This window comes from Danio rerio, chromosome 22, assembly GCF_049306965.1.
Source record: "Danio rerio strain Tuebingen ecotype United States chromosome 22, GRCz12tu, whole genome shotgun sequence".
NCBI classification, from domain to species: domain Eukaryota; kingdom Metazoa; phylum Chordata; class Actinopteri; order Cypriniformes; family Danionidae; genus Danio; species Danio rerio.
The window spans coordinates 17,808,812-17,821,209 of NC_133197.1; the positions used below are offsets into that span (position 1 = coordinate 17,808,812).

Below are 12,398 nucleotides of genomic sequence, written 5' to 3' on the forward strand. Positions count from 1 at the left end.
AAATGGTTTATACATGCTATAATAAATACATCATAAATTGTAACCAAGTCTAGATGTGTTTAACAGAGACTAGCAAACAAAAGTCAATTATATGTATGAAAGTAGCAACCAATCAACATTCTAAACCTTTTTGTACCACATTCTACAAATATAAAACACCAATGTATACTTATAAATGTGTGTATACATACAATAAATTAACAAAGAAATTTATAAATTGTTTGTATATTAAGTATGCATGCCTTATTGTATAAGCACATTCACGCAACGGGGTCTTTGAATCACCTATTGTTGCCAAAGTCATGTTAAAAGTCTACACCAGAAAATCACCAGAAATCAAAGGTGTAAAAAGAAAATGATCATATGCATATATAAAGAAAATACATACGCACATATAAACAGGGTTTTTAAACTATTAAGTACCTCTATTATCTTAGTGTACTCCAATTTATCATAATGTATTAAAGCCTTTAGCAGTTTCACAAGTAGAGCCTAAATGTTGTTAGTTTCACTTTCAAAAATGTGTGAAATTTAACTAAAATACAATTTTTTGGTTAAATAATTTTTTTAATTTATGTTAGAATTTCTTAGTAATAATTTTCTATTGTCAGCATTTTTCACCGCACCTTTTTACATGTAAGCCAAATTTCTAGCATAGCCCGTAGTCTCTTTTCCCTGTCCATTATTTGACAAATGTCCTCACAAACATCCATTGTCTTTGTATCCCAAGCCGTCTACCAATTCCTCTGTTTGCAGATGAATAAATCATCTCAGCATCACGAGGAGCCTTTAGAAAAACCTCTGAACGCCCTGACCTGCCCCCTGTTTTATGACAGAATAATGATGTCCCTCGAGATGCCGCAAATCTGTTCCTTGGGGCCACGCCGTGGTCCGCTGACACACATTTCAGCCGACCCACAGAAGCCCACTCACTTAACACCACCCCCAGTTCACTCGCTCGTCACATTTATCATTGTCATTACGTTACAGATGTTACTGTGTAAACAAATCACAACAAACCACAAAGCGACGCTCCTGTTGAGATGCCGCATCTCATAATGAACATAACAGCCTGGTCTATGCTGAAAAAAGGGCTGTTTTTTTGCCTTCAAACATTGTAGCCGATCATTAGCGCACATTAGGGACACAATAACCATTATGCTTTATTGAAAAGAGATTATTTCTTATACAGACTGTCTGAATAAATGCCAATCATAAGCTAAATATAATCTGGCAGCACAGCTCTTTGAAGTGTATTAGTGGGGATTTAAAACAGGAGGCTAATTGGCTCGCCATCTTTTTAGCAAACCAAACCAAACCAAAACAAGCATGAGAAATGACTTTGCTGACAAACTACATGGGGAGAAAATATCCTGGTCTGTATATATATACATACATACATACATACATACATACATACATACATACATACATACATACATACATACATACATACATACATACATACATACATACATACATACATACATACATACATACATACATACATACATACATATATATATATATATATATATATATATATATATATATATATACACCCACAGACACACATGTGTGTTAAAAATATATGACCCATTGTTCTAGGCTCCCTCAAAGTGATTATCAAGGGACAATACAGTACATGCTGCCACACAAATCCTTTATTTAAACATTGACAATGTGACGGTCAATGAACAAAGGATTCCTCGAAAAAGAACAACACTATATAGGCTTTTCAATGGGTCACCGGATGACTGCTTTAATATGATTTATAACAGCTATGTTTACACTTTCTGCACGCTTTACAATATCTCAGAAATGGCACTTCGTTAAAAGGCTGTGATGTAACTATTCTGAAATAAGCACAGATTTGTTATTGGCTTCATCTGGGAATTAGATGCATATAATAACTGATACGCAGCAGAATGTGATGCTCTGGGAAATGATTGCTGAAGCATAATGTGTTGTTACATTTACCATTCATTCTGCTGATGCTGTTGTGCAGTGGGACTCAAAACGTGAGAAAGTTTTATTAAGATTTTGAAGAACAATTAAAAGGTTTGCACTGTTTGATCTTACCGTATGATCAAAATAAGGGTCTGGACCACTGAATTTTCAGAGCCTGGTTGTTAGGCGGGGTGCACGGACCCCTGGAGTTTACAAATCTGCAGGGGGCCTGTAAACACATACAGAAAACATATGGACATTTCTTTCATTTACTTTCATTTCAATGTTGTTTTTAACTACGGCTATTTATATCATAGCTTATAAAGTTCATTTTAGCTGGTTCAACTGCTTAGTCATTTATATTATGAAAGCTGTTGTACATTTACTAAGATATTTACATAAATTAAATTAAAAATGTTATATTTACTTACTAGTGTGGCTTTAATATTATTCATTCATTCATTCGTTCTTTTTCTTTTCGGCCTAGTCCCTTTATTAATTTGGGGTCGCCACAGTGGAATGAACCGCCAACTTATCCAGCATATGTTTTGCGCACCTTCCAGCTGCAACCCATCACTGGGAAACACTCATACACTTTCATTTACACACATACACTATTTTGCTTGCCCAATTATTTAGCTTACCCTTCACCTTTAGCGCATATCTTAGGACTTGTGAGGAAAACCGAAGCACCCAGAGGAAACCCACACAAACACGGGGACAATGCATGCAAACTCCACACAAAAATGCCAATTGACCCAGCCGGGGCTTGAACCAATGACCTTCTTGCTGTGAGGCAACTGCACCACCATTACGCCTGGCTTAAATATTATTATTATTTGATTCGAGGAACTGCTGTAAGCGTGTATTTTTCATGCAATGTTTGATACCGCAAGGCGAATGAAAGAAAAAAAACCTCTGCATTTCCCAGAAACTTTGGTGCACACGGCAGGTAGCATCAGAAAGCCGCGTGTGTTATTCAGGACAATCTACAGCAACTAGAGCCACGTCTTTATTAAGAGGAGACTACAAGCGAATCCGGATCTCACCGCTTGCAGATGAGAACAGCTCTCAGATTAACAATAATCCTCCTTAGACACGTTAACTTATTGTTGTCGAGCGTCGCGTACACTGTAATCCACACGTGACTCCAGCTGAGCTCTCACAGAGAGAAAATAAAAACAAAACTTAACTGCAGCAAACTATAAAAGCAACACTTCACGCTTGTTTTGCCAACACAACGTGGCGTCTCTGTCGTCTAAACACTATGACAGTGATGAATATTAATGAAGTTGCACAATCGAGCGCGCTGATTGGTTTGAACCAAGCTTTACTTATGCATAAATGCAGCACACTCTGAGACGTAATAAGACACACTCTGGCACAGACGCCCAGTCTGCACGCTGGAATACAACGCTATTATGTCATGGCCGTGACGCAGCTTCAATAGTTCATTTCAAACCGGAAGTACGAATTTGCTTGAAATAACGCAAAAACAACCAATTTACACTTTTTAGTGAGATGTGTCCTCATAGTGTTTTTAGCAGTGTGGGACACATATACGACTGTCAAAAGCTCAAAAAATGTTTTTGGTGTTTCTTGACCCTTTAAAAGAACAAAAGAAAGTGCCCAATAACCGCTTTAGAAAGAAAGAAAGAAAGAAAGAAAGAAAGAAAGAAAGAAAGAAAGAAAGAAAGAAAGAAAGAAAGATGGATTTACATTAGGGCTATAATAAGCTTTTTTTTTAAATATTTGTTTTTCATAAAAATGATATTTAATCAAATAAGTCAATAAAAAAACAGCCATATGGGACTATAATGTAATAAAGTTGTTAATCTTCCTATAAAATATCATATAGTAAAATACAAAATTAGCAAACAATAAATATTATAATTAAGCATTAATCATAATTACTAAAAAAAAAAATAAGTTCTGTACATTGAGCGACCCAATATGGCGAAAACATTATTAAAGCTTCAATAAAATAAAAATAAAGCACAAAAATAACATTCAATGAAATGTAAACAAAACAACATCTTCTATGTTTCACAAAAATGGAGACTGAGGCATGAATTTACAAGCCTGGGTTCCATAAAAATAACAAACAATATACATTTTTTAAACTCTCATATAAAATGCCAAAGCTCTTCCAAAAACACTCAGCTGTCAGAACATTTATGAAACGAAACAAAATAAAAAAGTACAAAAGAAAGTGCCCAATAATGACTTTTTATTAAAATTTACATTCAATTCAATTTAAGACAGAAAGAAAATAAGAAAGAAAGAAAGAAAGAAAGAAAGAAAGAAAGAAAGAAAGAAAGAAAATAAGAAAGAAAGAAAGAAAGAAAGAAAGAAAGAAAGAAAGAAAGAAAGAAAGAAAGAAAAAGAAAGAAAGAAAGAAAGAAAGAAAGAAAGAAAGAAAGAAAGAAAGAAAGAAAGAAAGAAAGTTTTACATTAGGGCTATATTAAGCTTTTTTAAATATTTATTTTTCATTAAAATTATATTCAACTAAATAATTCAATAAATAAACAGCCATATGGGGCTATAATGTAATAAAGTGGGGATATAATATGCTAAAGTTAAAAATCTATCCATAAAATATCATATAATAAAATACAAAATAATCAAATAATAAATAGAATTTTATAATGAGCATTAAGCATAGTTAATTACTAAATAAATAAAAAAAAGTGCTGTACATTTGTAACACAGCGGTGCTGACAACGGAGGTAAGGATTCACATGCTGTTTTTTAGGCAGATTGGTCAGGCAGGCAATGGTCAAAACAGGTGCAAACAGGAACATTCAGATAATTCAATGTCAAGGTCAATAAACAAGCGAGCGGCCGGTACAAGCAGCAGGCAGGATAAACAAATAAACAAAGCAAGGGTCAAAACAAGGCTAGACAAAGCCAGGGAAAACATGTTGTAATGTTACAGGGCAAATAAGACTCAGCAATGTGTGTGTGTGCAGGTGTGGTGTATATATAGTCCATGTAATCAGTTCATAGTGATCCTCCAGCTGTGTGTGTGTAATCAATGTCAAACAAGAACTGGTGTGTGCGAGGTGCATGACAGGATTTGTAGTTTGCAACTGTGGCCGATTGTAGTTCTCCAGGGATCCACAGTAGCTAGATCGCTGGTGACTGTAACAATATTGAGCCACCCTATATGGCAAAAACATTATTAAAGTTTCTATAAAACAAAAATAAAGCATAAAAAACACGCTCATAAAAATAATATTTTTACACAGGGGCTCCCCAGGGAAGCCTGAGAAAGGCAGCTGCCAACCACTTATTACAAAACTCTGCTTGATACTTGTCTGTTTGTTAAAACTCTGAACTGTGGACACTTGTGATTGATCGCAAATCCATTAATTTCCCCTTTAATCCATTTATCCCCCGTCGACAGTGTCAAGAAAGCTCACATGTAGCTACAGTTCTCCAGCCTTTACCGTTTCCCTCCACAGTTTCAACCATCATGGCTGCAGAGGGGGGTTCTGTCATGACTCTGGCATGGATCCAGGTCTACCGCACAGCTCTTTGACCCAGAAACCACTGACATAAGCACTTAACGCCGCTCGCCCATCTCGTCTTGGTCACTTGCCATCAGCTAAAGGGGGAGGGATGGAGGAACAAAGCCTGGTAATGATGCTGTGTGTCATCGCTGCATAGTGAAGGCAAGACACTGGAGATCAATAGGGTAAAAAAACAACTAAAACTAATAACTAACATCATAAGTTGAAATTTGATTGGTTACATAAGGAATGGCAAGCAGTTTTTGTGTAGCAAATCTAAAATGAAAATCTTCTAAAATTTTAAATGATCTTTCCATTTATTTTATTATTATTATTATTGGAGTCAAAGCTCTTTACAGTGGGGATTTTTGAGAAATGTCCTTTATTACTTAATAATTTAGAAAATACTGCAAACGGCAATTGTTCATTTTTTTTTTGTTTGTTTGTTTTTAGGACAAGAGAAATTTAATTCGTAATGAGAATTCTCCTCTATTTTTAGTTGTTTTATTTCAGAGAAAGGTTGTTTGTGATTTTTTTAATCAAAGATAAAAAACAACACATGCACAGTGGAGTATGATGACAACATCTTTTGTTCCTTTATTTATTTTTAATTTAAAACGATAAAATACATTTAAATTATTTATGTTTAAAATTAGGTATTACTGACAAATAAAGGATTATATCCACGTGGATCTGCACAACAACAAATAAATACCACAAAACAACTTAACAGTGTCTATGCTTTGTAATCGAATATGTTTTTGAATATGTCACTTTTCTGGTCAGTTTGCTCGGTAGCTCACTTTGTATAGTATTGCACTTGTGATAAAAAAAGAGCTTGCGTTTGAATCCGGTGAAGCACATTTACACAAAACACATAAAAGCAATGTAAAACCAAGGTAAACTATGTGGTCCTGGTGAACTTTTCTCTTACGTTTCTCTTATTTTGGAAACACTATTGGTTGGGTACTCTTGTTCATTCCTTCACATGTATGTGTATTTAAAACAGGGATGCCCAAACTACGGCCCGTGAGCCAAAGTGGGCCCATGGTAATCTTTAATTTGGCCCGTCATGCCATCTGAGAAGAGAAGAAGAATGATGGAGATGGTTTAGAGATTGTCATTTCAAACTTAATCCTTTTATTTGTTTGTTTGATTGTTACGTTTCAATTAAATGGTTTAAATTAATCAGATTTAGTTTTAATGAACATACTGTCACCTGACAGGATCAAATCAAGGCAAATGCAGACACTGTTATAAATGTGATTGACTATGCTATATTGCAATAAGTTATCATTTTAAATGTTCTACTGCATCTGTTTATATGGTTTAAAGTATTTTTTCTAATAAATTATGAAATTACCCAAGTAATTTTAAATCGTTATATCTAATATAATTATATCAACTTTAAATCTAATATAGTGTGGTATATCTTTCTTCAGCCCATGGCTCTCAATGATATTGGGTTTTGGCCATTTATACGAAAAAGTTTGGGCATCCCTGATAAATAAAATGCATACACAAAAATAAAAAATAAATAAATACACAAAACGTTATTTACAAAAAGGCAGCACTATCTAGTGGATTTGTCATCTGAAATTTGAAATGAAATGTACACAGTACAGCATATAACAAATAAATACCCAAAATTGTATTGAGGTAAGTATTTTCAAGCCTGGGTTCGATAAAAAATAACAAACAATACAAATTTTCAAACATTCTTTGCTCATATTTACCAAGGGAGCTAACAATTTTGACCAACATTTTAAGCTAGATTTTAGGTCTTAAGGTCAAATTTGGTGGTTATCAGTTAAAGGTGCTTGTTCACAAGCAGATTTGCGCAGCTGAAAATGTCAGTGCTCTTCCAAAAACTCTCAGCTGTCAGAACCTTTGACAAAAATGCTGACGTTTTAGGAAATGGTGTGCTTAAATTGAAAACAACAGAAAAAAAAATGCTTTTCCTTTACTTTTGTCAATTGGTGAAGTTTGTTTCTCACCACTGTCACCACTGGCTTGCTTGATTGGTACTTGTGGAGCTTGTTTCATTTATGTTTTGACAAAGTCAGCGGTTATAACAAACACCATTCAAAAAATATGGCGAACAAAGTTTTTTTTATAAATAAATGTTGCATGTATAATCAGGCAAAACATGTATGAATATATCCAACTGTGAATACCTTTGTATACAGATAAAAATACAACTGTACAGTGTACATAAAGCTGCTGAAATGGAGATTTGTCACTCACATTTTGTAAAACCAGCCTTAAAAATATGCATTGTGTTTAAAATCTACACATGCAAAGAGATAAACTGCAACAAAATAAACCATCAAAGAGTGTTCTAGATGTTTGCTTATCATTAGACAGATTTTACTAAAAGCCCAAAACCCAAAATGTCAAAAGAAAGGTGCATGAACAGCAGTGTTTTAGCCTGTATGCTCTTAAAGACCTTTACGGGAGCAGCGGAGAAGCCATGGAGCGTGGAGAAAAGAAGAGTGTCAGCACAAGATCCTAATGAGAATGAAATGAAGCCGGCTGGATGGGGGGCCCAGCTGATCCATAATTGATGAGGGTGAAACGCGGAGACTCCTCGGCTGTAAATGATAAACACACTACGGCGCTGAGAAATTACAGCTTTGCCGTTGGCTCGCATTTTAGCTGATTTTGGTGTGTGCTAGATGTGTCTATTGGATTTTTTTTAGTCTTGAAACTGTATAGACCGCTTAGAAATGCGAACAGCTTCTGAGGAACACATTAAACATTCCCCTCAACACATTAAAGGCAGTTTATAAATGAAAATATGTCCAGTGTGAAAGGATATAATCTCAAAAGACGGAACACTGATTAGCATTTTGCCTAATTAGCAATTATACAGACTCCAAAGCAGGTAAGTGTATGTAATAATGTGCCAGTCACGCAAATCTAAAGCAATTACGGATTTTATGAGGCAATGGATGAGGATCTCATTTTTTCTAATTGTGATTTAAAAAAATAAATTAGTATGTTTTGAATATGTTTTATAAGAAAATACTATTTTTTTTCTCTGTGTATTATTTATTTTTATTACTACTGGCAACTGCTACACTCAAAAAATGTACGTTTGCTGCTTGTTCAAACTACTTATTTAAAATGAGTTGTAAAAACCCAATTCCCAAGCTGCGGTCACACTGCACTTTTCTCCCCATAGACTTCCATTCATATGCACGCCAATGCGTCAGAGCAAAAACCCAAGCTCATGCGACAAGTTTCGCAGTTCGCTGCATTGCAAAGTTCAAGTTTGGTTAACTTTGACCTGCGAAATTGCATCACTTGACTGCGTGAGACCAATCAAGGATCAAAACAAAACCTCTCTGGACAGAAATTTAAAATATGGACCAAGCGCTAGCTTTTTTTAAATGTCTAATCATCTTGTTTAATCCCGCCATATGACAGAATTTCGCAAGCTCAAGCTCTAGTGTGACTGCGACATGATAGGTTACCTAATTAACTACATGGCGCAGGAGATGTTCCGCTTCATTTTACACTGTCAAGCTGCAGCGTGTTTTCAGTGATCCTCCTCCACCCCAGCTCCACCTGTGTTTAGATCTGCTTCAGGGCTTACTTATGTATTATATTTACAGCAGTAGCGTATTAGATTCTGTGTATATACTGGCAGTAGCAGGTCTCTGTACCTGCTTTGTCATAATAATCAATGCAAGAGCAGCAGCGTAGCAGATCTATACCGTCAAGACCAAATACATTGACATTGCTATATACAGTTAAAATCAGAATTATTAGCCCCCCCCTTTTTAAATATTTCCCAAATTATGTTTAACAGAGCAATGAAAAACTTTTTTCTTCTAGAGAAAGTCTTTTTTTGTTTTATTTCGGCTAGAATAAAAGCAGTTTTTAAATAAAAAAAAAAAAAACATTTTAAGGACAAAATTTTTAGCCCCTTTAAGCTATTTTTTTTCGATAGTCTACAGAACAAACCAGTGCTAAACAATAAGTTGCCTAATTACCCTAAACTGCCTAGTTAACCCAATTAACCTAGTTAAGCCTTTAAATGTCACTTTAAGCTGTATAGAAGTGTCTTGAAAAATATCTAGTCAAATGATATTTACTGTCATTATGGCAAAGATAAAATAAATCAGTTATTAGAAATGAGTTATTAAAACTATTATGTTTAGGAATGTGCTGAAAAAATCTTCTCTCCGTTAAACAGAAATTGGAGAAAAAATAAACGGGGCTAATAATTCAGGAGGGCTAATGATTCTGACTTCAACTGTACATAAGCATTACCATACTAAATCCCGAGAGTGTTCATGACAGAAATTGTTTTATATTCAATCGACTTAATTTTGTACAGTTAGGTTAACTTAATTGATTTGTGTTGGGTCAACATGAAGAATTTGTGTGGGACCCATCATTTTTTACAGTGTAGCCTTAGAGTGGTTTGATTTAATACAAACTCAAGTGTAAAGGGTTACATAAAATTAATACAGTTGATGTTGTACAGTTTTTCTGTAAAATATCATTAAGAATAAATCTTATAGATATTATATTTATACTGATATGTTTATTGTTGCACTTCAATGTATTGTGTTTCCAGCTATTTTGTAATTATTTGTGATATATCTTACATTAAGATATTAGTAAAGATATGTCATACTAAATTCTTTATAAATAAAATCAAATAAATAAAAAAATTGGGGCTGCACGGTGGCGCAGTGGGTAGCACAATCGCCTTACATCAAGAAGGTCACTAATTCGAGTCCAGGCTGGGCCAGTTGGCGTTTCTGTGTGGAGTTTGCATGACCGGTGTTCGCATGGGTTTTCTCCAGGTGCTCTGGTTTTTCCCCCACAATCTAAAGGTGAAGCTGAAAGGTACAGGTGAATTGAATGAACTAAATTGGCCATAGTGAATGTGTGTGAATGAGTGTGTGTGGATGTTTCCCAGTACTGAGTTGTGACTAGAAGGGCATCCACTGTGTAAAACATATGCTGGATAAATTGGCAGTTAATTCCGCCAGGGTGACCCCTGATGAAGGGACTAAGCCAAAGGAAAATGAATGAATAATTAGCGTCCTACCCAAACCTAATGAAAAAACAGCAATTATTATTGTACTGTGTCACAAAAAAAGTTATGCTATACACAGTAAAATTGCCAGAGTTAAAATCCTGGTGTTACAGTGTATATTAATATACATTAATGTGCTTATCTGCAGCCATACCCCTTCTAGACTTTACCACAAAAGTGCTGCTTAGTTTACATAAAAATAAGAACATTTTTATATTTCAGTCATTTTTCCACTAAATAAAACAACAAAGCTCAGTTTAGAAATGTCACAAAATACTCAGATACCAAATCAAGCAGCACTCATAGATCTGAGATGACGAGTTATAAATAACGACAGAATAAATGAAATGTCATGTTTAACAATATTCTATAGCTCGCCCGTCCCTGTGCTTCAGCATATTACCTTTATCGACTCAAGACCTGACAATCTTCATCAAAACAGATAAAGCAAAAGCAGCAGTGCGGTTCGATCTGTCTGATGGCGTCTTTACTGTTGTTATAGTCAGCCAGCCTATAATAATCTCCATGTCAGTCTATAATTCAGGTAAACGCGGATGATCAAAAGGAATATAGGCAGTTGGAAAACATCCTCCAGAAATATATTTAACTGTCAGCGCTACACAAACAGCTGAGTGACAGTTTCCTCCAGCGCAAACATTAAAAATAAATAAACAGAGAAACAAAAAGCAGACACGATGTGCTCTCAGAGTTAACCCTACCGAGACTTTGCCCTTTATCAAAGCTGCATTGCGTTATTGAAGTATATGTGTGTTGTTTGTTTGTGTTGCCTGTATATGGAATATTACAGACCCATATAATTATATGGAGATTAGTTGTGGTCAATGAATTAAAAAATGATAATTGGCTTTTTCTGTGACAGTTTTGACTTTGTTTTATGCAACTGCAGGTTTACTTTTCAGGGGGTGTATTCACAAAATATCTTAAGGCTAAAAATGGATGATTCAGTGCTAAATTTACAAAACTCGTACGTTTCTGCTCAAGATGTGTTTCAAAGACCATTAAAATGTAAAAACTAGTTCCATAATTAGTGAAGTTTTAGGAGTCACTAAGACTAAACCACAAACTATCCTAAAATTACAAAACAATCCTCACAACGCAAACAAATTAGGAAAACACCAAATAGCACTGAACGTAACAGAAAGGTTTCATGGAGACCCAAAGACATGACAGATCTGGCTGAGATTTGCTTATTGTGCTGTGACTATTGCTAAGTGAATTTGTAGGTAATCTTTGAAAGGTGATTTTTAAAGTTTAGTTTATTTTAACATCCTAAATATATGATTCCCTTGTCATTTGTATATTATTAGTGAAAACAACCATGGCTGCATTCAAAATTGCATACTTCCATACTATATCGTACACTAAAAACAATATGCAAGCTGAAAAGTACGTTTGAAGTCATAGAATTCAAAAAGAACCCAGATGACCTACTACACTGTAAAAAATAATTCCGCAAAATTTACGGTAAAAAAACCGACAGCTGTGGTTGCCAGTACTTTACCGTTAAAAACACGGTACAAACCGTAAAAGTAATTTTTCATTTTTAAGGTAAATTACCGTATTTTATTAATTTATAGAGGTAAAATGTGTGTATTTTGAATGATCAACATTTACACATCTTTTGTTAAACAGTTAGACACTTTAGCACACCCACATGCAGGTGGTGATGAGGAAGTTACATAATGAGCCAATGCTCATCACAATCAACTTTTCCCACAAGCAGAAAAGAGTATCTGCATATAGAAGGTGCTCGGTATCATTCACACAGCTACTAAACATCAGTATGGAAACACGCATAAAATTACAGTCATGAAATAAACATTGTTTATTAACATTAGATGTAACATAAATC

General features: G+C 34.7%; 1 protein-coding gene across 3 annotated transcripts in view; it reads right to left on the minus strand.

Moving 5' to 3' along the window:
* ncanb (neurocan b) overlaps positions 1–12,398 on the minus strand; it is a 292,758-nt gene that overhangs the window by 250,616 nt on the left and 29,744 nt on the right. For 2 of the 3 annotated variants that reach the window (XM_073937754.1, XM_073937756.1), the window contains one exon: positions 2,083–2,179. The exons of the other annotated variant lie outside the window; for it this stretch is intronic. The gene's annotated coding sequence lies outside the window, so the exon portion shown is untranslated. The remainder of the gene's footprint in view (positions 1–2,082; positions 2,180–12,398) is intronic. 3 annotated transcript variants of the gene reach the window in all.